Source organism: Aethalodelphis obliquidens, unplaced genomic scaffold (assembly GCF_003676395.1).
Source record: "Aethalodelphis obliquidens isolate GAN/ISIS:26980383/991018 unplaced genomic scaffold, ASM367639v1 scaffold1, whole genome shotgun sequence".
In the NCBI taxonomy this organism is placed as follows: Eukaryota; Metazoa; Chordata; class Mammalia; order Artiodactyla; family Delphinidae; genus Aethalodelphis; species Aethalodelphis obliquidens.
Genome location: NW_020837945.1, coordinates 94442240 through 94468278, shown reverse-complemented (window position 1 = coordinate 94468278; position 26039 = coordinate 94442240). Strand labels below are relative to the sequence as shown.

At 41.4% G+C, this 26039-nt stretch overlaps 1 protein-coding gene across 1 annotated transcript in view; it reads right to left on the bottom strand.

The window, feature by feature from the left end:
* The window catches only part of PLD1 (phospholipase D1), a 199531-nt gene extending 178188 nt beyond the window's left edge, over positions 1-21343 (bottom strand). The window contains exon 1 of the mRNA XM_027111828.1: positions 21242-21343. The gene's annotated coding sequence lies outside the window, so the exon portion shown is untranslated. The remainder of the gene's footprint in view (positions 1-21241) is intronic.
* Positions 21344-26039: the final 4696 nt, after the last annotated feature.

Here is a 26039-nt window from a genome sequence, read left to right as displayed (position 1 = left end):
GAAAAATACTGCCTGCCATATCAGTAAACAAAGGATGTGGCAACCACCGAACCAGCAGGGACTGCAGCTGCCCCCAACCGTGCACCCTGAGGGGATTCAGGATGGAGAAAAGCAGGATACTGGCCCTAGATAGTGAAGGTGTATATCAAAGGAATAATATCAATGAGCCCAGACTTTTGCATCTTCCCATACATAGAAAAGCGCTAAATTCATTAACTTGAGCTGTCTGGTTTTCTTTAATTAACAGTAATCTTTTGATGTTCCGTTTGATGTCCCTTACCTCTTCAGAGTAGTCCCTCAGAGCTAGCTGAGAGGCTGTCTTTGGGGCATAAGTCCTCAGTTTTGCCACCAAATAAAACAGAATGCTCAACTTTTAGGTTGTGTATTTTTTCCAGTCGACAATCAGCAATAGTAGGAAAATGAGTTGGATTGAGATCAAAGTGAACTGATTAAAATGCTGAGGGGTGTGATGCAGAACTAAATGATGAGGGTGTTTTCAATGAATCACGATCACTTAAACATCCTTTACTAATATAACTCTAAAGCCATTTTTTGCAGCATTAAGCAATGGATCTACACTTTGAAGAAAATCAATACTCTATTTTGGGCAACAATGTCCTCCAGGCCTACGCTCTGAGGAGAAGAGGCTCCAGGGTGGCTGGTGAGCCCAGAGACCAATTCAGGACCTACTTCCAGCTGAGGGAGTCACCATCCTGTCTGCCCCAGAGCTGTGCTATCTCTCTTGCCCTGCATCAGCTCTGGGGGCTATGGTGAAGAGGACCCCAAAGGCAAAGAAGCCCAGGCCTTATCTGAAGCCATGCCCCTCCCTCCCTGCCCCAGACCCAGAGTGGCTGTGAGCCACAACAAAGAAGAGAAATTACATTCATCATTTCTAGTCATTCCTGCTCAAGGAACATATGGTCATTTTAAGTTATGGATAAATTTCATAGCCTTCCTGAGCCAGTGGCCCAAGGAAATCAAGGTGTAAGAAAACTTTTACTGTATAGAAGTCATCAGATTAAAGGTCTATGACTCAGTGAATCAACAAATAAATTGAGAAAAAAATCCTGGATGGTATCAGGAGTAGGTGTCCGTCAACACAGGCACTGGTTTGATGGGAAAGGATGAAAGTGAAATGTGTGCTCTGGCTGTGTTAAAATAATTCTAATTACAGTCAATTAAGTGAGGTGCTTATCCTTTATGCTTAACTTGTGCTTAATTACCATGCAGTATAATAATGACTTCTCAACATGTTCTAAATTAATACTGTATCCTTCATTTGATTGTAACAGAAAATTCTTCACACCTATCTGGCCAGATCTCAAGGTCCAGCTCTAGGCATATTACCTGATCTTCTTGGGAACTGACCCATAGGCTAGAGTTTACTTTGCCATTGATGGTGTCAGTCATGCTGGTGATAGAGACAGAGTAAAGGGACAAAGTAGGTGATTAAATAGTTAATCCCATTAGGGGATTGTAAGTAGAGAAATAAGTATGGGAGACCCCTGTAAGTTAATGATCACTCAAGAAAGCAGGTTTGCTTAACCACAAAACCAAGCAGACTTACTTAGCAACAAAACCATGCAACAGAAGTATGAGACATGCCCCAAAACAATAAAACAATGGTGGAAAGAGACCCATATCCTGCCCAGTGAGGTCAGTAAGTTAATGATTCCTAGGGCATGCTCCTCTGCACGCACTATAAACAAAAATATAAGGAAAAGGTGATATTATATTATACTAAAACCTGAAATGATTTACCATATTTTAGTATATGTTACCGCCTTTTGGCTCATTTCCATTGTGCCATGACAGTCCCAGTTTGACCATGTAGGGACAAGAAAACTCCCCTGCCCGAAGCGGAGAAGGAGCTGATGATAGAAGCCTGATGCCTACTCAAGAAAGAGGAAGAAGGTGGAGTACTGAGTCCTCCGTGGGGCATCAGAACAGTAGGGCTGCTTGGGGAATCCACCACACACTAAGCCACCAGCAAACACCTGACTCAGAAGCATCTTCCTGGCCCAAATGGTCTCCAAGTATAATTATCTACCCACAACTTCAATTAAAAAAAAAAAAGAGGCACTTCCCTGTGACTAAAACCACTCCCTAAAGTATTTCTGTGTGTATGAACTGGCACAGAAACAAGAACACTGAAAAGCACTGCACTTTAGAACAAAATTGACTAATGAAATACAAGAGAAAATCTAAAACACTAAGAGAAGTAAAGGGAATGAAATATTTTTAGGATCTTTCTCTCCTCTACTTTAAGTCAGTTCAATGAGCATGTTGGGGTCAGCTATACATTAGACTTTTAAGTGCTTTAAAAAGAGGTGATACTCCCTCTTGTGAGAGCACCAGAATTACAACTAACTGCTAACAATCATCAACAGGAAGACACTGGAACTCACCAAAAAAGATACCCCACACCAAAAGACAAAGGAGAAGCCACAATGAGACGGTAGAAGGTGTGCAATCACAATAAAATCAAATCCCATAACTGGTGGGTGGGTGACTCACAGACTGAAGAACACTTATACCACAGAAGTCCACCCACTGGAGTGAAGGCTCTGAGCCCCACGTCAGGCTTCCCAAGCTGGGGGTCTGGCAACGGGAGCAGGAATTCCTAGAGAATCAGACTTTGAAGGCTAGCGGGATTTGATTGCAGGACTTTGACAGGACTGGGGGAAACAGAGGCTCCACTCTTGGAGGGCACACACAAAGTAGTGTGTGCATCGGGACCCAGGAGAAGGAGCAGTAACCCCATAGGAGACTGAACCAGACCTACCTGCTAGTGTTGGAGGGTCTCTTGCAGAGTTGAGGTTGGCTGTGTCTCACCGGGAGGACAAGGAAGCTGGCAGCAGAAGCTCTGGAAAGCACTCCTTGAGGTGAGCCCTCCCAGAGTCTACGATTAGCCTCACAAAACAGCTGGGGTAGGCTCCAGGGTTGGGTCGCCTCAGGCCAAGCAACCAACAGGGAGGGAACCCAGCCCCACCCAACAGCAGGCAAGCGGATTAAAGTTTTACTGAGCTCTGCCCACCAGAGCAACAACCAGCTCTACCCACCACCAGTGCCCCCCATCAGGAAGCTTGCACAAGCCTCTTAGATAGCCTCATCCACCAGAGGGCAGACAGCAGAAGCAAGAAGAACTACAGTTCTGCAGCCTGTGGAAGGAAAACCACATTCACAGGAAGATAGACAAGATGAAAAGGCAGAGCGCTATGTACTAGATGAAGGAACAAGATAAAAGCCCAGAAAAACAACTAAGTGAAGTGGAGATAGGAAACCTTCCAGAAAAAGAATTCAGAATAATGATAGTAAAGATGATCCAGGACCTCGGAAAAAGAATGGAGGCAAAGATCGAGAAGATGCAAGAAATGTTTAACAAAGACCTAGAAGAATTATAGAACAGACAAACAGAGATGAACAATACAATAACTGAAATGAAAAATACATTAGAAGGCATCAGTAGCATAATAACTGAGGCAGAAGAACAGATAAGTGACCTGGAAGACAGAAAGGTGGAATTCACTGCCACGGAACAGAATAAAGAAAAAGGAATGAAAAGAAATGAAGACAGCCTAAAAGACTTCTGGGACAACATTAAATGCAACAACATTCCCATTATAGGGGTCCCAGAAGGAGAAGAGAGAGAGAAAGGATCCGAGAAAACATGTGAAGAGATTATGGTCGACAACCACATATTTAAAGTGACGAAAGGGAAGAATCTACAACCAAGATTACTCTACCTGGCACGGATCTCATTCAGAATTGATGGAGAAATCAAAAGCTTTACAGACAAGCAAAAGCTAAGAGAATTCAGCACCACCAAACCAGCTCTACAACAAATGCTAAAGGAACTTCTCTAAGTAGGAAACACAAGAGAAGCAAAGGACCTACAAAAACAAACCCAAAACAATTAAGAAAATGGTAATACATTTTTTTTTTAATATTTATTTGGTTGCACCAGGTCTTAGTTGTGGCAAGTGGGTTCCTTCAGTTGCGGCTCAAGAGCTCCTTAGTTGCGGCTCACCAGCTCCTTAGTTGCGGCATGCGAACTCTTAGTTGCAGCATGCATGTGGGATCTAGTTCCCTGACCAGGGATTGAACCCGGGCCCCCTGCATTAGGAGCACAGAGTCCTAATCACTGCGCCACCAGGGAAGTCCCGGTAATACATATTGATAATTACATTAAACGTGAATGGATTAAATGCTCCAACCAAAAGACACAGCTTCACTAAATGGATACAAAAACAAGACCCATATATATGCTGTCTGCAAGAGACCCACTTCAGACCTAGGGACACATACAGACTGAAAGTGAGGGGATGGAAAAAGATATTCCACGCAAATAGAAATCAAAAGAAAGCTGGAATACCAATTCTCATATCAGACAAAATAGACTTTAAAATAAAGACTATTACAAGAGACAAAGAAGGACACTACATAATGATCAAGGGATCAATCCAAGAAGAAGATATAACAATTGTAAATATTTATGCAACCGACACAGGAGCACCTCAATACATAAGGCAAATGCTAACAGCTATTAAAAGAGGAAATTGACAGTAACACAATAATAGTGGGGAACTTTAAGACCTCACTTACACCAATGGACAGATCATCCAAACAGAAAATTAATAAGGAAACACAAGCTTTAAATGATACAATAGACCGGATAGATTTAATTGATATTTATAGGACATTCCATCCAAAAACAGAAGATTACACTTTCTTCTCAAGTGCACACAGAACATTCTCCAGGATAGATCACATCTTGGGTCACAAATCAAGCCTCAGTAAATGTGAGAAAATTGAAATCATATCAAATGTCTTTTCTGACCACAACGCTATGAGATTAGAAATGAATTACAGGGAAAAAAAACGTAAAAAACGCAAACACATGGGGGCTAAACAATACGTTACTAAATAACCAAGAGGTCACTGAAGAAATCAAAGAGGAAATCAAAAAATACCTAGACACAAATGACAATGAAAACATGATGATCCAAAACCTATGGGATGCAGCAAAAACAGTTCCAAGAGGGAAGTTTATAGTGATACACTCCTACCTCAAGAAACAACAAACATCTCAAATAAAAAATCTAACCTTACACCTAAAGGAACTAGAGAAAGAAGAACAAACAAAACCCAAAGTTAGTAGCAGGAAAGAAATCAAAAAGATCAGAGCAGAAATAAATGAAATAGAAACAAAGAAAACAATAGCAAAGATCAATAAAACTAAAAGTTGGTTCTTTGAGAAGATATACAAAATTGATAAACCATTAGTCATACTCATCAAGAAAATGAGGGAGGGGACTCAAATCAATAAAATTAGAAATGAAAAAGAAGAAGTTACAACAGACTCCGCAGAAATACAAAGCATCCTAAGAGACTACTACAAGCAACTCTATGCCAATAAAATGGACAACCTGGGATAAATGGACAAATTCTTAGAAAGGTATGACCCTCCAAGACTGAGCCAGGAAGAAATAAAAATATGAACAGACCAATCACAAGTAATGAAATTGAAACTGTGACTAAAAATCTTCCAACAAACAAAAGTCCAGGACCAGATGGCTTCACAGGTGAATTCTATCAAACATTTAGAGAAGAGCTAACACCTATCCTTCTCAAACTCTTCCAAAAAATTGCAGAGGAAGAAACACTCCCCAATTCATTCTATGAGGCCACCACCACACTGACACCAAAACCAGACAAAGATACAAAAAAAGAAAATTACCGACCAATATCACTGATGAAAAAATGAAAAAATGCAAAACAAAATACTAGCAAACAGAATCCAACAACACATTAAAAGGATCATATACCATGATCAAGTGGGATTTATCCCAGGGATGCAAGGATTCTTCAATATATGCAAATCAATCAATGTGATACACCATATTAACAAATTGAAGAAGAAAAACCATATGATCATCTCAATAGATGCGGAGAAAGCTTTCGACAAAATTCAACACCCAGTTATGATAAAAAATCTCCAGAAAGTGGGCATAGAGGGAACCTACCTCAACATAATAAAGGCCATATACGACAAACCCACAGCCAACATCATTCTCAATGGTGAAAAACTGAAAGCATTTCCTCTGAGATCAGGAACAAGACAAGGATGTCTACTCTCAGCACTATTATTCAACATAGTTTTGGAAGTCCTAACCATGGCAATCAGAGAAGAAAAAGAAATAAAAGGAATCCAAATTGGAAAAGAGGAAGTAAAAGTGTCACTGTTTGCAGATGACATGATACTATACATAGAGAATCTTAAAGATGCCACCAGAAAACTACTAGAGCTAATCAATGAATTTGGTAAAGTTGCAGGATACAAAATTAATGCACAGAAATCTCTTGCATTCCTATACACTAATGATGAAAAATCTGAAAGAGAAATTAAGGAAACACTCCCATTTACCATTGCAACAAAAAGAATAAAATACCTAGGAATAAACCTACCTAGGGAGACAAAAGACCTGCATGCAGAAAACTATAAGACACTGATGAAAGAAATTAAAGATGATACCAACAGACGGAGTGATATAACATGTTCTTGGATTGGAAGAATCAATATTGTGAAAATGACTATACTACCCAAAGCAATCTACAGATTCAATGCAATCCCTATCAAATATCACTAATGGCATTTTTTACGGAACTAGAACAAAAAATCTTAAAATTTGTATGGAGACACAAAAGACCCCGAATAACCAAAGCAATCTTGAGGAAAAAAAAGGAGCTAGAGGAATCAGACTCCCTGACTTCAGACTATACTACAAAGCTACAGTAATCAAGACAATATGGTACTGGCACAAAAAAAGAAATATAGATCAATGGAACAGGATAGAATGCCCAGAGATAAACCCACGCACCAATGGTCAACTAATCCATGACAAAGGAGGCAAGGATATACAATGGAGAAAAGAGTCTCTTCAATAAGTGGTGCTGGGAAAACTGGACAGCTACATGTAAAAGAATGAAGTGAGAACACTCCCTAACACCATATACAAAAATAAACTCAAAATGGATTCGAGACCTAAATGTAAGACCGGACACTATAAAACTCTTAGAGGAAAACATAGGAAGAACACTCTTTGGCATAAATCACAGCAAGATCTTTTTTGATCCACCTCCTAGAGTAATGGAAATAAAAACAAAAATAAACAAATGGGACCTAATGAAACTGAAAAGTTTTTGCAAAGCAAAAGAAACTACAAACAAGATGAAAAGATAACCCTCAGAATGGGAGAAAATATTTGCAAACAAATCGACGGACAAAAGATTAATCTCCAAAATATATAAACAGCTCATGCAGCTCAATATTAAAAAAACAAACAGGGCTTCCCTGGTGGCACAGTAGTTGAGAGTCCGCCTGCCGATGCAGGGGACGCGGGTTCGTGCCCCAGTCCAGGAAGATCCCACATGCCACAGAGCAGCTAGGCCTGTGAGCCATGGCCACTGGGCCTGCGCGTCTGGAGCCTGTGCTCCGCAACAGGAGAGGCCACAACAGTGAGAGGCCCACGTACTGTAAAAAAAAAAAAAAAAAAAAGACACACACCCCAAAGTTCATTGCAGCACTATTTACAATAGCCAGGACGTGGAAGCAACCTAAATGCCCATCGACAGACGAATGGATAAAGAAGATGTGGTACATACATACAATGGAATATTACTCAGCCATAAAAAGGAACAAAATTGGGTCATTTGTAGAGATGTGGATGAATCTAGAGACTGTCATACAGAGTGAAGTAAGTCAAAAAGAGAAAAATATCATATATTAACACATATATGTGGAACCTAGAAAAATGGTAAAGAGGAACCAGTTTGCAGGGCAGAAATTGAGACACAGATGTAGAGAACAAACGTATGGACACCAAGGTGAGGAAAGTGGCAGCGGGGTGGTGGTGGTGGGATGAATTGGGAGATTGGGATTGACATGTATACACTAATATGTATAGAATGGATAACTAATAAGAATGTGCTGTATAAAAAAATAAATAAAATAAAATTCAAAAATTCCAAAAAATAAAAGGTGAGATACAAGTTTACATACAGTTTATTAAATTATATGCTTTACTAGAGAAAAAAACTGCACATAGGAGATTGGTTGTAGAAAACAGAAGGCGTAGAAGACTGATGGGGGGATTCCTGTAACAAATCTACCATTTTTCCAGCAGTGAGAAGAATAGTACCTTGAGTAGCATTTTCAAAGTTTCTATTTAAGAAAAATCTGAAGACAAAAAGGACAAAAATTATTCCTAAATCCCTGTATGTTATTATACTTCCTAAGGAGTTTTAGGAAGACAGATGAGTGTAAATCGCCATATAGGTGATCTCAGCAATAATTCAAAGAACTGAGTGCAAACTCAGTACACAGTGGGGGAAGAAATGCCCTTGACCTCTACCACTCCCCAAAAAACATAAATATTTGTATCTTAATTTCACTCCTGCAAAAAATAATGGAAACAAAATGATTAAATCCTAAGTGGTAACTTGCTTTTCATTGTCCCAAATAAATAAATGCATAAATAGGACATTTAAAGGAAAAACAGAGCGAAAGATAAATATATGTATATTTATTTTTATATAAATAATTATTACATATCATAACATTATATAGAAAACTATATAGATAACTATATATATATATGAACAATATTTTTTAACCTTTTAAAACAGCAGAATGTTTTTGTTTGAATACAATCTTTAAAAAGCCAAATATAAGTAAATAACATGGTACTGGGTTATAACCCACAGTTTAAGATAAATATCCACGAGTCCATACTGATATATACAAATAATTGAATAAATAAACAAGTGGGGATGAAAAGACAAATCTGCCATGCAGAAGAATTCCAAATCATTTATGCAGCTGCTTGTCCCTACCGAAGAAGTGGAGTATAACTCGCCATCTCAATAGCTGTGTGGAGTGACCTCCTTCCAAAGAGCACAGTATTGGGGGGGGGGGGGAAAGAGTAACTTCACAGTGGAGGAACCTTCCAAACACTCCCTCAGGCAGGTGATCAAAGTTAACATCACTAGTGATAAGTCATGTTGTTGGTGTGTACTCTTGACATGTGATGAGACCACCTCTGTGGTCTTCCTCTCAAAACTCATAACCCCAGTCTATTCATGAGAAAAACATCATGAAAATTCTAATTGATGGACATTCTACATGATACCTATGGGGTACCTAACCAGTACCGCTTTAAACGGTCAAGGTCATCAAAAACATGGAAAATCTGAGCAAGTGTCATAGCCCAGAGGAGCCTAAGGAGACATGATAACTAAATGTAACATGGTATCCTGGATGGGATCCTGGAACAGAAAAAGGACATTAGAGAAAACTGAGGAAATCTGAATAAAGTATGGACTTTAATAATAATGCATTAGTATTGGTTCTTTATAACAAATGTGCCATCCCAGTGTAAGTTGTAAGATAGGAAACCATAGTTTACCCTGTATACCATCTTTGCAACTTTTCTATAAACCTTAAACAAAAAGTTTATTTTTAAAAAGGTAAATATACAAAATCATGTTTTTTTAATGAGATGCTTTTATTAAAAGTAGAGTTCAGAGAAGCTCCAGAGCCCTGCTCTCTATATCTCTGACCCTATAGGGACTTCCCTGGTGGTCCAGTGGTTAAGACTCCACACTCCCAATGCAGCCGGTCGGGGTTTGATCCCTAGTCAGGGAACTAGAGCCCGCATGCATACCGCAACTAAAAGATCCCTCATGCTGCAACTGGAGATCTCAAGTGCCACAACTGAGACCCCGTGCAGCCAAATAAATAAATAAATAAATATTTTTTGAAAAATCTTTAAAATATATATATCTCTGACCCCACCCGCTGCTCCAATCCTAGCTTGCCTCTCTGAAACCCAGAGCAGTTTGAAATCACTATCATGAAAAACTGGGACAAGTTACCATTACAAAACACCAGCCCATTTCAGGCAGTCTAGCAGCATTGAGCTGCATGACTTCAACTGACTGTATTAGACCACAAGCTCTATGTGGGAACCACATCTTAGCCACACAAGCGCATGCTGAGCGCTCTGTTGACAAAACACTCTGCTGACAAACTCACCAGCACCAGCATGAGCAGCACCATTGCAAACACAAGGTGATGGCTTTCACTGCCAGCCCTACTGGCCTTTCTTGGCCACAGATCTGCAAAAATTACTTCCCCATTCGTCAAGTCTGTTCCCTGTGAGATCAGATAGGACAAACCTCTCCAACATGCCCTTCTGGACTCCTGGAGTCTTACAGAGTGATGCACACTCCCCCTCACCCCCATAACCCCACCCAAACACCACCTCCAGTAGAACTCAAAAAAGGAGGGAAACAGGAGATTCCGAAAATCGATCAGGTTTATTTTATACTACTTTCATGTTTAACTGATCCATTTTATCACAGATTAATCACCCACAGGACAAATGGGTACAGCTGAATCAAGCCCTTACGCTCTCTCTGCAAATGAAAGTTAACATTCACACAGAGAGCAAAAGACTTTGTTCCCCATCAGTTGAGAGTGGCCATTGTTCCAAACGGCAGTAATATCTCAGCAATGAATCTCTGTCATGAAAGTAACATCTGTGGAGTCAGGAAAGAACTATTGCGAAAACAGATGAATCACTTGGGAACCCAGGGTTCACACTAGCATCACATACTTATGTAGCAGTTTGGAGAGGCATTCATTTTACAAGTAATTAGTGAGCACACACTACATGCCAGGCAAATCCTAGCTCTCATGGAGCTTATGTTCTTATGTAGGAAACTCAATATTTAAGAAAACAAGACATGAAGAAAAATTCATAGTGATAAGTGCTGGGGTGAAAATCACCCACGGTAAAATGCTAGGATGATGAGGCTGTGGGCGAGGTAATACGGACGGATCGGGGAGGCAGATTTTATGGTCGGGAAAGACTTGCCAGACAGGTAATATTTGAACTTTTTGTCACTGACCCAAATGTCAAAGAGATGCAAGCCATGCAAAGACTTGGGAGAAGGGTGTTCCTAGCAGAGGGAACGGCACAATGCAAAGGCCCTAAAATGGAACCAGGTTGGTGTGTTCCAGAAACAAAAACCTCCTGACAATCCCCAGAGATGGGCAACTGTAGTTCAGAAAGGTGAAATCTGAGGCCAATGTGGAAATAAACCCAGCACAGCCAACGGCCCTGCTAGTCTCCAAGCACCACGCAGAGCTGTGTCCTTAGCTGGGAAGCTAGGCCCCAAAAGAACTGAGTGCGGGGAATCAGGCCCTCATCTGAGAAACACGTGCATGGGGCAAAGAGGCAGCCTCTGAAAGCTGTTTCACAGGAAGAGAATTTGAGGCCAAACATAAAAATCAAGACTCCTGTGCAATGTGGCCAGGGCCCAGCAGCCCAAATGACTTGATACTATACAGGGCACATGAGGCCCCAGGGCTGGGCAGCGAGGGCCCACAAGGGCCAAGCAGGTGCACGGGAGGATCGTCAAAACCCAAAGGGAACTTACTATATACTGCACTGAGTCTCCCCCACCCCAAGAATCCCAATTGAGTAGATATGTGACAGACCTGGGAATCTGAAGGTAAATAAGTTCCCAGGTGATTCTGTTTAGCCAGATCTCAGAATGACTGTGATTGGGAGTGAGGAGAGGGCAAGCTTGTCCTGGACGGGAAAGTTGAGTCTGAAGAATCCTGTCTCTACAAACGAACAGAATCAAGGACTGAAGTGAATGCAGTAAAAGCATTTGGTATAACTCAGTGTCCACTCATAATTTTAAAAATTATTTAAAAAGAAAAAGGGAAGTAAAATTTTATAGTCTAATAAAGATTATCTAAAAAATGTATAGCTTATATCATTTATGGAGAATTTGAGAGTATTCTCCTAGGAATAGGAATGAAACAAGATTGACAGCTATTACCACTTATCTTCAATGCCATTATAGATGTCATATTTAATGCAATTAAACAAGGAAAAGAAAAAAATCTTCTACAAGTTGGGAAGAAAAAAATAAAGTGAATGCAGTTGAAATAAAAATATATATATATGAAACCAAAACTGTACCAGCTAATAGGAAAATACAGTTAAGAACATTGTGTAACTAGGTGTATTCCTTTCCCTCCAGCCACATCTCCAAATTCAGGAGACATTACCTTTGTTTTCAATATAATGTATTCCTTGTAAGTTTAAAATCTAAACTTAGGCTATATGATGTTTCATAATGTCATGTTTAACAGTGGCTCATGAAATTCCTGAAAATTTAAAACCAGCTCTCAGCATGAGCCAGTTCCTGCGTACCACTGGCAAAAGCTTTTAAAAAAAACAGTCCACTGCCTTTCCTTTCCTTTCCCTCTTCAGGTCTTAGTCTTCTCTTCCCTACAATCAATGTACAGTCTTCACATCTGCTCCTAGAAGCCCCACGGTTCCAGCTGCTGAGGGGCAGCTGGTGCCAGGAGGTGGGCGGGGAGGGGGATGGGAGGAAGCAGCTGGCTCACTGGCCCCATCTAGGACTCATCAAGAATGCCTGTGCTTGGGGTGTTTTACATACTGGGATTTCACACAAGAGCTCATTCAGAAAAGCAGTTCTTGGGGGCAGGGCGGGGAACAGTAACGACAATGTTTTTCTTCAAGTGTGAAAAGTGCTGGTCTAGGTTATTGACACACAGTCTACACGTCCATCCATGATGGTGCAGATATGTGTTACCCACACCCGAATAAAGCTGGTGGTGCCAACGATGCCCTCCTCCAATCTAATGTAAAGCTAAAGAACGTGATGGGAGGGATATTTTTCCAACACAGCACGTGCTAGTTCACTCTCACCTTGAGAGTGCACTCTATTCTTAATTCTAAATACATTTTTAAAATACACCTCTAGGGCTTCCCTGGTGGCGCAGCGGTTGAGAGTCCGCCTGCCGATGCAGGAGACGCGGGTTCGTGCCCCGGTCCGGGAAGATCCCACATGCCGCGGAGCGGCTGGTCCTGTGAGCCATGGCCGCTGAGCCTGCGTGTCCGGAGCCTGTGCTCCACAACGGGAGAGGCCACTACAGTGAGAGGTCCGCGTACCGCAAAAAAAAAAAAAATACACCTCTATACAGGCGCTCCTTGGTAAAGAGCAATGAATCCTGCTTCTACTAAATGCCATCCTATGCTTATAAATTAAGAAAAATCAAATTTTCTACCTAATGTCAAAACACATACCCAAAAAGTATGACTGTCAACGGCATACAGTCCATTCTCCCTAGTTGTAACCAGCTCTGCTGCCAGAAGTCTTCCTGCTTCTCATCACTGGGGTCTCATGGAATGTCATTCTCACTCAAGAATTCCTCCTGGGCAAAATTAATTTCTCCCTCGTCCACATTCCCATAGGGCCCCACCTCCATGTCTCCTCCAGCAGTGATTCCAGTTTGCTTGGTTATTTATGGATGTCACTCCTGCTGGATTTGGGGTGGAGCAGGGAGGGCGATGTGAAAGAGCGGAACCTAAAATTTACTGTGTCATTTCTATGTTCTAGGCTCTACGCTAAATGCTTTACAGGCATCGTTTCCTGTAGTCCTCACAATAATCCTATGAGATAGGTACTATTTTTATCCCAATTCTACAGAGAGGTATAGGGGATTTTTTTTTTTTTTTTTTTTGCGGTACGTGGGCCTCTCACTGTTGTGGCCTCTCCCGCTGCGGAGCACAGGCTCCGGAAGCGCAGGCTCAGCGGCCATGGCTCATGGGCCCAGCCGCTCCGCGGCATGTGGGATCTTCCCGGACCGGGGCACGAACCCGTGTCCCCTGCATCGGCAGGCGGACTCCCAACCACTGCGCCACCAGGGAAGCCCGGTATAGGGGATTTTTAAGTTACTTGGCTCAGGCTACATGGTGCTAGAGTCCTCAGGATCTGAATCCTAGCTCTCTGGCTCCTAGGACAAGGCCTGTGGTCATTATTCCTCCTAGTGAGGAACCTGTGCGGCTCAACTGTGTCTTACTGTTATTTACCTTACTTGCTTTGCAAGACCCGCTTTGCTTTGTCACTGTCTCATCACCCTGCATTACCAGCCAAGACACTGGCAGCTTGGGGTTGGGACTGCGGTGAGGTGAGGGTTAGGGTTAAAAATCTTTGCTCTGTGTTCCTAGCTTTGAAATATTTAGCATCTACAATATCCTATCAGGTGATTTTTTTTTTCCTTAGGATAACAGGATTCTGGAACCTGCATCTCAGTCCACTGCTACCTCCCCAATATCCTTACTTCAAAGGACTCTTTCATCAGAATTTAGGTAGAAAACACTGCAGGAAAAGGACAATAAAATGAGTACAGCTGCTAATTCAAAATGCCACAGACTGTCCACTCCACATCTATAAATTTATTTCTAAAAATAGTTAAATGGCACAGCAGAACAAATAAATAAGTAAAACATTCACTATGAAAACCTTCTTTTTGGGAAATATTTACATATTTTGAATAATGAATCACACCATCTTGCTTTATCCTTTAAATGCACCCTTTGATTCTGCTCACACTTACTGAACACTACAATGGACAGTGGCAAAAACACAGTCTGTGACCTCTCACAAGGAAGATGGGTGATAAAATAATTTCAAACCCAGTGATTCTAATATTATGCTATATGTAAAATTCATTCATATAAAACTAGTGTAAACAAAAACAAACTAGGTTGGTATGAAGATCCTAAGCAGGGGCTAAAAGTTCCCTGGTATCTCCCTGTCCACATGCTTTGTTAATTAGCAATAGTTTTAAGCAAAAGTAAGATCACTTCAAGATAAAGACCTGAATGTAAGACCTGAAACTGTAAAACTCCTAGAAAAAAAACATAGGCAGTATGCTCTTTTTTTTTCTTTTTTTTTGTGGTACGCGGGCCTCTCCCTGTTGTGGCCTCTGCTCCAGATGAGCAGGCCCAGCGGCCATGGCTCACGGGACCAGCCGCTCCGCGGCATGTGGGATCCTCCCAGACCAGGGCACGAACCCATGTCCCCTGCATCGGCAGGCAGACTCTCAACCACTGCACCACCAGGGAAGCCCAGACAGTATGCTCTTTGACAATGGTCTTATTAGCAATATCTTTTGGGATATGTCTCCTCAGGCAAGGGAAACAAAAGCAAAAATAAACAAGTGAGACTACATCAAACCAAAAAGCTTCTGAACAGCAAAGGAAGCCATCAACAAAACAAAAAGACAACCTACTAAATGGGAGAAGATATTTGCAAATCATACATTCAATAAGGGGTTAATAATTTGAAATATATAAAGAACACATATAATTCAACAACAAAAAAACAAATGACCCAGTTTAAAAATGAGCAGAGGAGATGAATAAACATTTTTCCAAGAAGACATACAGATGGCCAACAGGCACATGAAAAGATGTTCAACATCACTAATTATTAGGGAAATCCAAATCAAAACCACAATGAGATATCACCTCATGCCTGTTAGAATGGCTATTATCAAAAAGGCAAGCAATAACAAGTGTTGGTGAAGATGTGGAGAAAAGGGAACCCTCAGTGTACTTTTGGTGGGACTGTAAATTGGTGCAGCTACTTTGGAAAACAGTGTGGAGGTTCCTCAAAAAATTAAGACTAGAACTAACTACCATATGATCCAGCTATCCCATTTATGGGTATTTATCCAAAGAATACAAAACACTAATTTAAAAAGGTATATGCACCCTATGTTCATTGCAGCATTATTTATAATAGCCAAGATATGAAAACAACCAAAGTGCCCATCAATGAATGAATGGATAAAAAAGATGTGGTATATACAATGGAATATAACTCAGCCATAAAAAAGATGAAATCTCGCCATTTGCACAATATAAATGGACCTTGAGGGTATTATGCTAAGTGAAATAAGTCAGAGAAAAACAAATACTATATGATTTCACTCATTTGTGGAATATTAAAAAAAAAACAAACAAAAGAGCAAAAAAAAGAACAAACCTACCAAAGCAAACCAAACACGTAGATACAGAGAACAGAGCAGTGGTTGCCAGAGGGGAAGGGCCAGGCTTTGGTGGGGGAGGGTGAAATGGGTAAAGGGGGTCAACTCTATGGAGACAGATGGAAACAAAATGTTGGTGGCTGTAGTGTATACAGAAGTAGAAATATACTGTTGTACACATGAAACTTACATAACGTTATAAATCTATGTAACCTCAATAAAAAATAATAAATAATCACTTCAAGATAAACCAAAGAAAAGATAATTCTCAACTACATTTGACATTTCAAAGGGCACTGTTAAGAGGAACCACACGGAAGCCCGGGCTTGTGTAAAGAGCTGACGAAGGTTTCAGCACCCTGTCTTCCCCTGTGCTGGCTCCTCTCTCCCTCTCCACCACCTTCCTTTGTCCATGTTTATTCCTTATTCCCCTTCATCCAAATGTAACTTACTCTCTGCAAAAGACGACTTTGAAAAAAATCACTGTTGAATATTGAACTTTGATTTTCCTGTCCTTAATATAAAGTTTGGCAGTTTATGCCCTTAGAAGTCTCTCCCTCTCTCAACAAAAGAGCCACAACCAAAGTTATTTTTATTTCCATGTTGCTCTTGGCTCATTTTCTTTTGTGCGTCAGAGGCTTTCAAAAGGTTCCCGACTCTAGATCCAAAAAGCTCAAAAAATGATTGAGTACAGGATAAAATATTCCTCTCATCCAGAGGGGAGCCTGAGGTCATAGGTAGGCATCACCAGCAGCTGGGGAAAGAATCTGGGGTTCTGAAGCCCTGAGCAGCAAGACTTTCCAGGACCCACAGTCACCCACAAGCTTCTGCTCCATCTGCCCGGAACATAACCCAGGACTTTATTTAGCAGATTGCCTCTGGAATGGTCATAATGATTATTAAAATGTTGAAGAGTTTCCCCACGACTGGCAAATACTGCCCCCCACCAAAATACACACCTTGGCCTCCCCAGGTCCTCTCAGGATCCCTGTCCCAAACTCCTTACAATCAAGAGGCAAGGAGACCAGTAGAAAGTCTCCAGGACCCTCCCCCAGTGCTCACAGAGCTGGACATAACCACACTCCACTTTAATTTCCTCTACTGAAAAACAAGGGCATTGAATTGATTCTCTGAGTTGCACTTTGATTGCAATTATGTCAAATTATTTATCCCTGAGGACAAGGACAAGATAGGAATATAACAGTATGAAAAAAGTTCATCTGTTAGGAGGGTGGAATCTTGGGTTATATTTTTCTGATGAGACAGCAGTGCCAAAACCCTGGGTTCAGGATGCCTGGGATGGAATCCCAGGTCTGCCATGGGCTAGCTGTATAATCTCGCTGTGCCTCAAATTATCTCATCTATAAAATGGGGATGGTAGGACTATTACCTACTTCACAGGGTTGTTTTGAGAATAAAATGTATTCATGTTTGTAAATCGCTTAGAATAGTACTTAGCGCACAGTAAGCACCTTTAAGTGTTGATTAAATAAGCAAATCATGTTATTCTGTCCCAGAATATTTGTTCAATAAATTCAAAAATTAAGCAACTTTCACAACACAAAGGAAAAAAATAACTGAGACAGTATGAAACACTTACATATCCATATACTGTTGTTTAATAACCCAGCACTAAAACATCTGAGATCCAGATTTTACACTGCACTGTGTGCATTTAGGGAAACTAACACACTGGAAGGCATTTCCACTGCAGCATGAGATATGATTTGTACCACTCCTTTTCTAATCAGAAATGTCACAGGCTTATGGGAAATTTAGGTTACAAGTTTCTCATTTTAACCCTGCAAAGACATTTACCCATACCCTGGTGGGAGAATACATTTTATTTTGTGGTGCTAAGACTTAAAGGATTATAAACATAAAACCAGGCCTCGCACAGCTACAGCTTCTCTCGCGGACACAATGACTCAAACTAAGAGTTTAAAGGGCCATATCTTATGTGCTGGGTCCTCTGGCATCAATCTTTAAAAACACCTACAGTGGAAAAGAAACTGCTACACCTAGCAGCTAGCTTGATCAAAACTCCTTTTACAGGACTTCCCTGGTGGCGCGGTGGTTAAGAATCTGCCTGCCAATGTAGGGGACACAGGTTTGATCCCTGGTCTGGGAAGATCCCACATGCCGCAGAGCAACTAAGCCCATGCGCCACATCTACTGAGCCTGCGCTCTAGAGCCCACGAGTCACAACTACTGAGTCTGCGAGCCACAACTACTGAGCCTGCATGCCACAACTACTGAAGCAAGCACGCTTAGAGCCCGAGCTCCAAAAAAGAGAAGCCACAGCAATGAGAAGCCCTAGCACCTCAACGAAGAGTAGCCCCCACTCGCCACAACTAGAGAATGCCCAAGCGCAGCAATGAAGACCCAATGCAGCCAAAATTAAATAAATAAATAAATTTATATAAAAAAAAGAACATTAAAAAAAAAAAGCAAACTCCTTCTAGTTACTAAAAGGCTGCCACAACCTGAACTCAAGCATAATTTAGAAACATGCTACTGCACTGCTAAGGAGACAAAAGTATTTCATTTTTCTGTTAGAGATTAAGGAGAGGAAACTATCAACAATAACTCCAGGGAATTCCCTGGTGGTCCAGTGGTTAAGACTCAGAGCTCTCACTGCCCAGGGTGTGGGTTCAACCCCTCGTCTGGAAACTAAGATCCCACAAGCTGCCTGGTGTGGCCCCAAAAAACCAAAATCAAAACAAAACCAAAAAACTCCCTTACCTGTTTCTCCCACTTAATAGTTAAACCTCACAGTACCTTTACACACAAATTTAAATAGCTCACGAGTTTATCCTCATAGAGTAATGTATTAGACCTTTCCTGATGGAGGTAAGATTTACTAAACACAGTCTGGCTACAGCTTTTCAATTTTCTTCTTTAAAAGTGAATTTCTCTAAAGCTATGAGAAGGAACTCAAACTTTGCTTAGTGAGAAAACTAAAGCTTGAATTACAATCATTATCATTAAAATGTTATTAAAACCCTAAAAAAAATGAAAAGAGTTTTGTGGAGGGATAGTGGCAATGGTAACACAATAATATGAAAGTACTTAATGACACTAAACATTATACCAAAAAATAGTTAAAATGAGGACTTCCCTGGTGGCGCAGTGGTTAGGAATCCGCCTGCCAATGCAGTGGACACGGGTTTGAGCCCTGGTCTGGGAAGATCCCACAAGTTGTGGAGCAGCTGGGCCCTTGCGTCACAACTGCTGAGACTGCGCTCTGGTGCCCGCGAGCCACAACTGTTGAGCCCGTGTGTCTAGAGCCCGTGCTCCGCAACAGAAGAAGCCACCGCAGCGAAGAGTGGACCCCACTCTCCACAACTGAGAAGGCCCATGAGCAGCAATGAAGACCCAAGGCAACCAAGAATAAATAAATTTATTAAAAAAAAAAGTTAAAATGACAAATTTTATGTTATGTGTATCTTAGCACAATAAAAATAAAGTGAAATAAAATAACTAAAATACCCTGTAAGGGCTTCGCTGGTGGCGCAGTGGTTGAGAGTCCGCCTGGCGATGCAGGGGAAAATGGGTTCGTGCCCCGGTCTGGGAAGATGCCACATGCCGCGGAGTGGCTGGGCCCATGAGCCATGACCGCTGAGCCTGCGCGTCTGGAGCCTGTGCTCCACAAAGAGAGAGGCCACAACAGTGAGAGGCCCCCGTACCGCAAAAAAGAAAAAAAACAAAGAAAAAACAAAAAAAACAACAACCCTGTAAGACTTAAAGGTAAATGAAATTTATAACAAATGATTTTCAATTAAGAAACACATATTTAGTAATCAGACAACTTCTAAGGAGCAGGGTCCCCCCACGACCTAGTTGAAAGTGCATCAACAAGCCTAAATGAATGTTAGGCAGCACTTCTCGCCATGGTTCACAAATATTCTGACATCAGGAACAAACATGGTGAAGACACACTTTCCTCAAAGCCATAAATACTCACACTTTTTATATGGATTGTGAGTTACACTAGATCCTGAGAAGACAGGCTGGGAGCTCAGACAATTAGTGAAAAGATCCTCAAACAACATTTAAAGGCTGTGTACAAACTCAAGCTAAAAGCCTGTGTACAATTCACTTGTATGTATGTTATCACAAAACATTTAATACTATTAAAAATTTAATAAGAATTTAAGAAATTCTTATTCAAATAGGCAGTGTGTAATTGTGGAGCCTGTTAATAGTTCAAGCCGTAGATTCTTTCCATTCTTTACACTTGCACTGCACCACCATTAACTGGCCATTTAACACAGCACAGAGGACTCTGGACACCTGGTCTCCCCAAAGCCCTGAGAAAGCACTCAAAGGGCGATCTAAACTGTAACAGGCAGGCCTGGCAGATAAAGTTAAGGGAACTCCTCATTCTGGGGAAAAACCTAGCGATAATCAAATGCAGAAACCCTTATGATCAGTAAGAATCTACTTGCGTTTAGTACTTCACAAAGGAAGTAAAGAAGGCAATAATCGGAGACTAGGAGAGGGAGCAAATATAGGCGTGGCGGTAGCTCTGGACTGATTCTACAAGGGTAGTTCTGAAGGGCTTAACAAAATCCTATTCAAGGCTTGGAGCACCACGCTCTTGGATCTGAGACCTAAGTCCCACATACCTGGAGCTGGAGCGAGAAAAACAAGTCCCTTCACACACGCCCAGCTCCTTGCCCCCCACCTTGCCCTGCCCGACTCCGGCGTCATCACTTCGTGGGCCCCGCAGCGGGCAGCTGTGTGGCCACACGCCCGGGACGGTTCATCTGGCGGGCTGGGCTCCAAGCCTCGGAACGCAGCACTTCCTGGTTGGTCCGGGATGCTGGTCCCATCGCGCCCGCCATCCCGGTCATCCCATAGCGCACGCGAACCCTCGGGCGCGCGAGATGACCTGGGGTCACCGGACACACTGTACTGGGGGCCCCCGCGGCGAGGGAGATGGGTACATCCTGCAGAGGACGCCCCCAACTTCGGCCCGGAGCCAGCGCGGCTCTGCGCGCCACACAGCCGCCCGCCCCGGCAAGAGTGAGCGCCGAAGTTGTCAGCGTCGACTCTGCAGGAACCCGGGACGAAGGCGTGCACAGGAGGACCCCGGAGGCTGCCAGGGAGGCCGCTCCCGCGAGGCCGCACGAAGCTGGCGCCCGCCGCCGACGCCACTGCCAAGGTTCCGTCCAAGTTGGGCGGGGAGCGGCCAGCTGCCCGAGGCTGGCGGGAGGAGGGACGGAGCGCGAGCGCAGCGGAAACCGCCTCCCGCGGGAGCTCTGCGCGCCCCAGCCGCGGCGCGGCTCCTACCTGTGGGGCGAGGGCGGCCGGCCGCGGGAACCTGCGCGGTGGCGGCGGATTCTTGGGGCTCGGGCGCAGCTGGCACCACTGGAGGCTGGGGAGGAGGGAAGGAAGGAGGGCCTGAGTGAGGACCGCGCCGTCTCCCGGAACTCGGCGCCGGGATTCGCGCTGGCCCGGCAGGGGTGGGGCGAGGCGGTGTCGGTCAGGATGCGTCGCGGCGCAAGCGGGCCGCCATCGCTGGGCAGGAGGTCTCAGGCCGCTGGGCCTCTCTCCTGGTCCCTATTGCTGATTCTCTCTTCTCCCAGAGTTTCAGAACTCAACTGCGTTAACCTAGGGAACGTTAACTAGCATTTTTATTATTATTTTCAGGTACTCTTGAGCCGCCAAGGGCCCAGACACTGTTGTAGGAGCTTTGCCTAGATTATCTTATCCTCGTCTATCGCAGCTGGTAGCCAGAATTGGTCTATTTTACAAGTAGGGGAGAAAAGCCAAAAAGTGTAGTAACTTGCCTGAGGTGACGCAATTAAGAAGTAGGAGCTTCGTTGATGTCATCCATAAGGTTTCTTCCAACTCCCTGGCGGTAGGTGTTATCACTAATTTACAAGCAAAGGAAACTGGAAACTGAGACTCAGAAAAGTGACGTAACCAGCCTAAGGTCACCCAGTCAAGAACGTAGGAGACTAGAATTTGTGTCTTGATGTCTGAAACTCAAGCTGGGTATGATTCAGAAATCTTAGTATAAAATAATAAACCAGGAGTAAAACATGGAAAATTTCCCATGCCACCCACGGAACTGTCCAAATAAAGCGATTTTGATGTCCACTTAGAACAAAGTCTTAAGAAAAAAAAAGAACCAGTTGTCATGTGGCTTGACTAGCAGCCATTTTGGAATATAGCTTTGAATATATGCCACCCTAACCTCATTACATAGTGTTGCTTTCTGCCAAAGCCAAAGGAAGCTATTGCCTCCACATACCCCAAAACTGTTAATAATGATGGCTTCTTTAAAGCACTTAGTGGATACTGCGCGGCCGAGACTGGCTGAGTTACATAATGTCTTACTGCACACGTGTAACTACATGAAGTGAAAAATATAATATTCCAGTCCAAAGTAGGGTAGGAGAAGTGAAATTATACTGTAGTCTGGAACTCTGTTTTCCTGTAACCTATAGTTGCTCAGCTCTCCCTGGACTACGTTTTTCCCTCTTGAGCACATCTTTTCCTAATGATAGAAGAGTCACACTGCCTTCACTCTTTCCTTGTTGACAGAAATGATTGATGTCTTTTGAATCCTATGATACTGACAGAATTTTACAGTTAAACACATGGCCCTCTGAGCAAGCAGAGTATTGCCTAAGAGGACTTTGGCAAGTGTAAGACAAGCATGTTACCAAAAGGCTGAATACCCTTTCCTCCCCTTATTTCTCAAGTTTTATTAGTCACAGATGATTTGATAAGTATTATACGCACAAGTAATGCACTCTTACAAGCTTGTCTTTAGAAATTATAACACTTTTGATTGGGAACCAGCAGGCTATAAAATTGCATCCCAAATTCGAAGTGTCATCATTAAAACATTTGGCAATAGGTTTTTCTATTAAGTATAATAAGAAATAAAATTATTTAAGTGCCCTCACAGTAATTGAATTTCTGCTTCCCTGAGCTAGAGGAATAAAATAGAAAAAGGCCATACGTTGTTTAGAGATAAACTTAAGCTATGGACTGTCAAATATAAGTTTTATATATAGTATGATTCTTTATGTGATTATTTCTATTGTCCTGAGAGATTTGCTGACGGTTGGTGGTTGTTTTTCCAAATCTTGCATATCTTCAGAGATGTCAAGAAAGAAACGACTATGGAATCCTGTTATAAATCCATCTGGATACATATTTGACATTTTTATCACACAAGTGGTATTCTAAATCCTCCTCAAGTTTTATCTTTTCTTCTCAGTATAAAAGTAATATATGCCCATTTTATAATTTTTACATTTATATTTTACAAAAATACAGGGTTTTGGAGACGACAGAAAATAATTTTTTAAATTAAAAGCACCTATATTTTCCCCCTCCACACATACCCATTATTAACATTTTGTTTTATTTCCTTTTTGTTTTCTATACATAAAGATTTGTTACAAAATTAAAGTAACACCACCTGTACAAACAATGTTGAATCCTGTTTATCTCACTGAATATTTATAAATTGAGTATTTTTTTACCATCGCTAAATTAAAAAAAAATTTAGTGGTTGAAGAATATTCTAATTATTTACTTATCTGCTCATCTATTGGTGGCTTTTAGAATGTTTCCAGACTTTCTGGAAGTTTTAAGTCATTCAGGAATGAACACTGAATACCCATCTTTGTTGAGAATAGGGACCTAAGAATGGAACTACTGGATCAATATTTATAAACATTTTTGAAACTCTGAGATGCTGCAAAAATACCTTCCAATATTAAGTATAATCTTGCTTATAATTTGGAAATGTGATGGACCAAAATCATATCTTGTTTTAATCAGCATTTCTTCAATAATCAATAACGATGAAAACTTTTTTCATGTTTATTATTTGTACAATTTACTGAGAATGATCTATTCATATCTATTGCCTGTTTTTTCCTATGTGATATTATTGCTGCTCTTGTTAATTTACATTAATGCTTTTAATAGAAACATTATTTATATATGTATTATCTATAGAATAAATAAAATTTACATACCAGTGTCCTCCCCCAGATTTTATCTTGTGGTATATTTTGTATGTACGCTGCTGTCCAGATCATCTAGGTCATTTTTGGATACCCAGCATCCGTCATCTCTTCTAATAATTCCATTTTCTTATAGAGAATTATCTCTACCCAAATGTGTATAGTCTCAGCAAAAGGATAATTTGAGGCAGCAATCTCCAAGACAAAAGGCAGATCCTTCCTCTCTATTCCCACCACCAGTTCATTTATGCTGTAGGTCAGGTGGACTGAATCCCAAGGAATGAGAGAGTGGGTAGTGTCTGGGGCTGGGCTCACTGGACAGAGGCAGTAGCAGCTTCAGCAGCAGCTTTACCCTGACCAGGGTGGCCCAGTCAGAGACGATTCCCCACTTCCTGATTTGTTTGTTTTTAACCTTATGGCACTTCCTTTGTCACTGTTGGTTCCAGTCTTGTCTCCCAGCCTTGCCTTGAGTCTTTGAGCCCCTGGGGGCCCTTTTCCTTCAGATAGCAAGAGTCTGCATCCATTGCTTGTCTCTTGATAACCCTCACTAACATAACTTGTGTGACTTCTATATCATTCCATCCACCTAACAGTCCCCTGATTAGCACTTCATTTATTCGTTATGAATCCTAATTAACTAATCACAGTACACATGCTACTCTGGAAACTCAGAGTATGAAGCAGGATATTTTATCCTCAGTCACCTGCTGACATAAATCATTTTAGCCATCATAACACTGATGGAATGAAAGATGAGAATAATGTGATTATCAAGGCTTAAAAAAAAAAAAAAGTGACAGTGGTTAGGACCAGAACTCTCAAGAGAGAACGAGGAACAGAGTGGATATTGCTAAGGTGTACAGAAGCATTGTAACTCTCGATCTTCATTTTAGCTTCCTGCGGACCATTCATCCATTTCATGATTTCTCCCAACAGCACTCAGTTTGTGGGCTGTCTACCATGTGACTCTTTAAAAAGGGGCCGCACTGATGCCTACAACTGGAGCTGAAACATCAGAGGTAATCTTCTCAGTTACCTTTAGCCAGTCCCTTTGAAGTGTTTTCATATCCAAAGACCCAAAAGGATCCAACTGCCCTAACTGTCAGTAGGTAAGTCTAAAACCTTGTTTAAAATATCTTTATATCTTCAATGTTTATGTATCTTTTAAAATTGTATTCATTTTCATGGATTTGTACATTTATAAAAGTAGCATGATTATTAAATGAGAAAACATGCAAAATCATTTAAAAGAGTGAATATTTGTTTAGCATGATACAATTGTATGTCAGTTGGTTGCTACAATTGTATTCAAGTAACTATAAAAGCAACTGTAATCAGTTCCCCCCAAATCCATAAATTGCACAGTAAAAAAATGATATCAAGGAAGTATTGCTTTGTGACTCCATAATAAAGAAAAACATGTTTTTCAAAGCTAACATGTTTTATACAAACATATCTATGTATTTTTAACTTTTAAACTTAACATCAAGTATAAAGTTTCATTCATTCATACATTATAAAAAACCACTATGTTGCAGGTACTGTTTTAGTAGCTGCAACATAGTGGGTTTTTATAATGTTAAGTTTAAAAGAAGGTACTACATGAATAAGACAAATGAAGCGTCTGCTTTTCTGTAGGACAGACTGAAATATGTAGGAGATAAAAGGTACTATGAAGAAATATAAACCAGGGTAAAGGAAAAGACAAGGGCTTCCAGAATGAGGTTGAGGGAAGCTGACAGAGAAAAGCCTTATCAGGCTTCTCTGATAAGGTGACACCAGAGCAGAAGAAAAGAAGCAAATCTTGCAGATGTCTGGAGGAAGAGCATCAACTTCATGGTTGTACAAAAGCCATGAAGTAGAAATATATTTGATATTTTCCAGGGAAGAGTAAGGAGGCAAAGGTGAATTGAGTGGCGTGAGCAGGGAGAAAAATGATAGAAAATGGAGTCAGAGGGGTGGCAGGGTGCAAGTTCCTAAGAGGAAGGGGTTTGAATTGAATGTTTTGTGTTTCACTTTATTGGAGTATAGTTGATTTACAATGTCATGTTAGTTTCAGGTGATGCATATATATATTCTACATATATTCAGATATA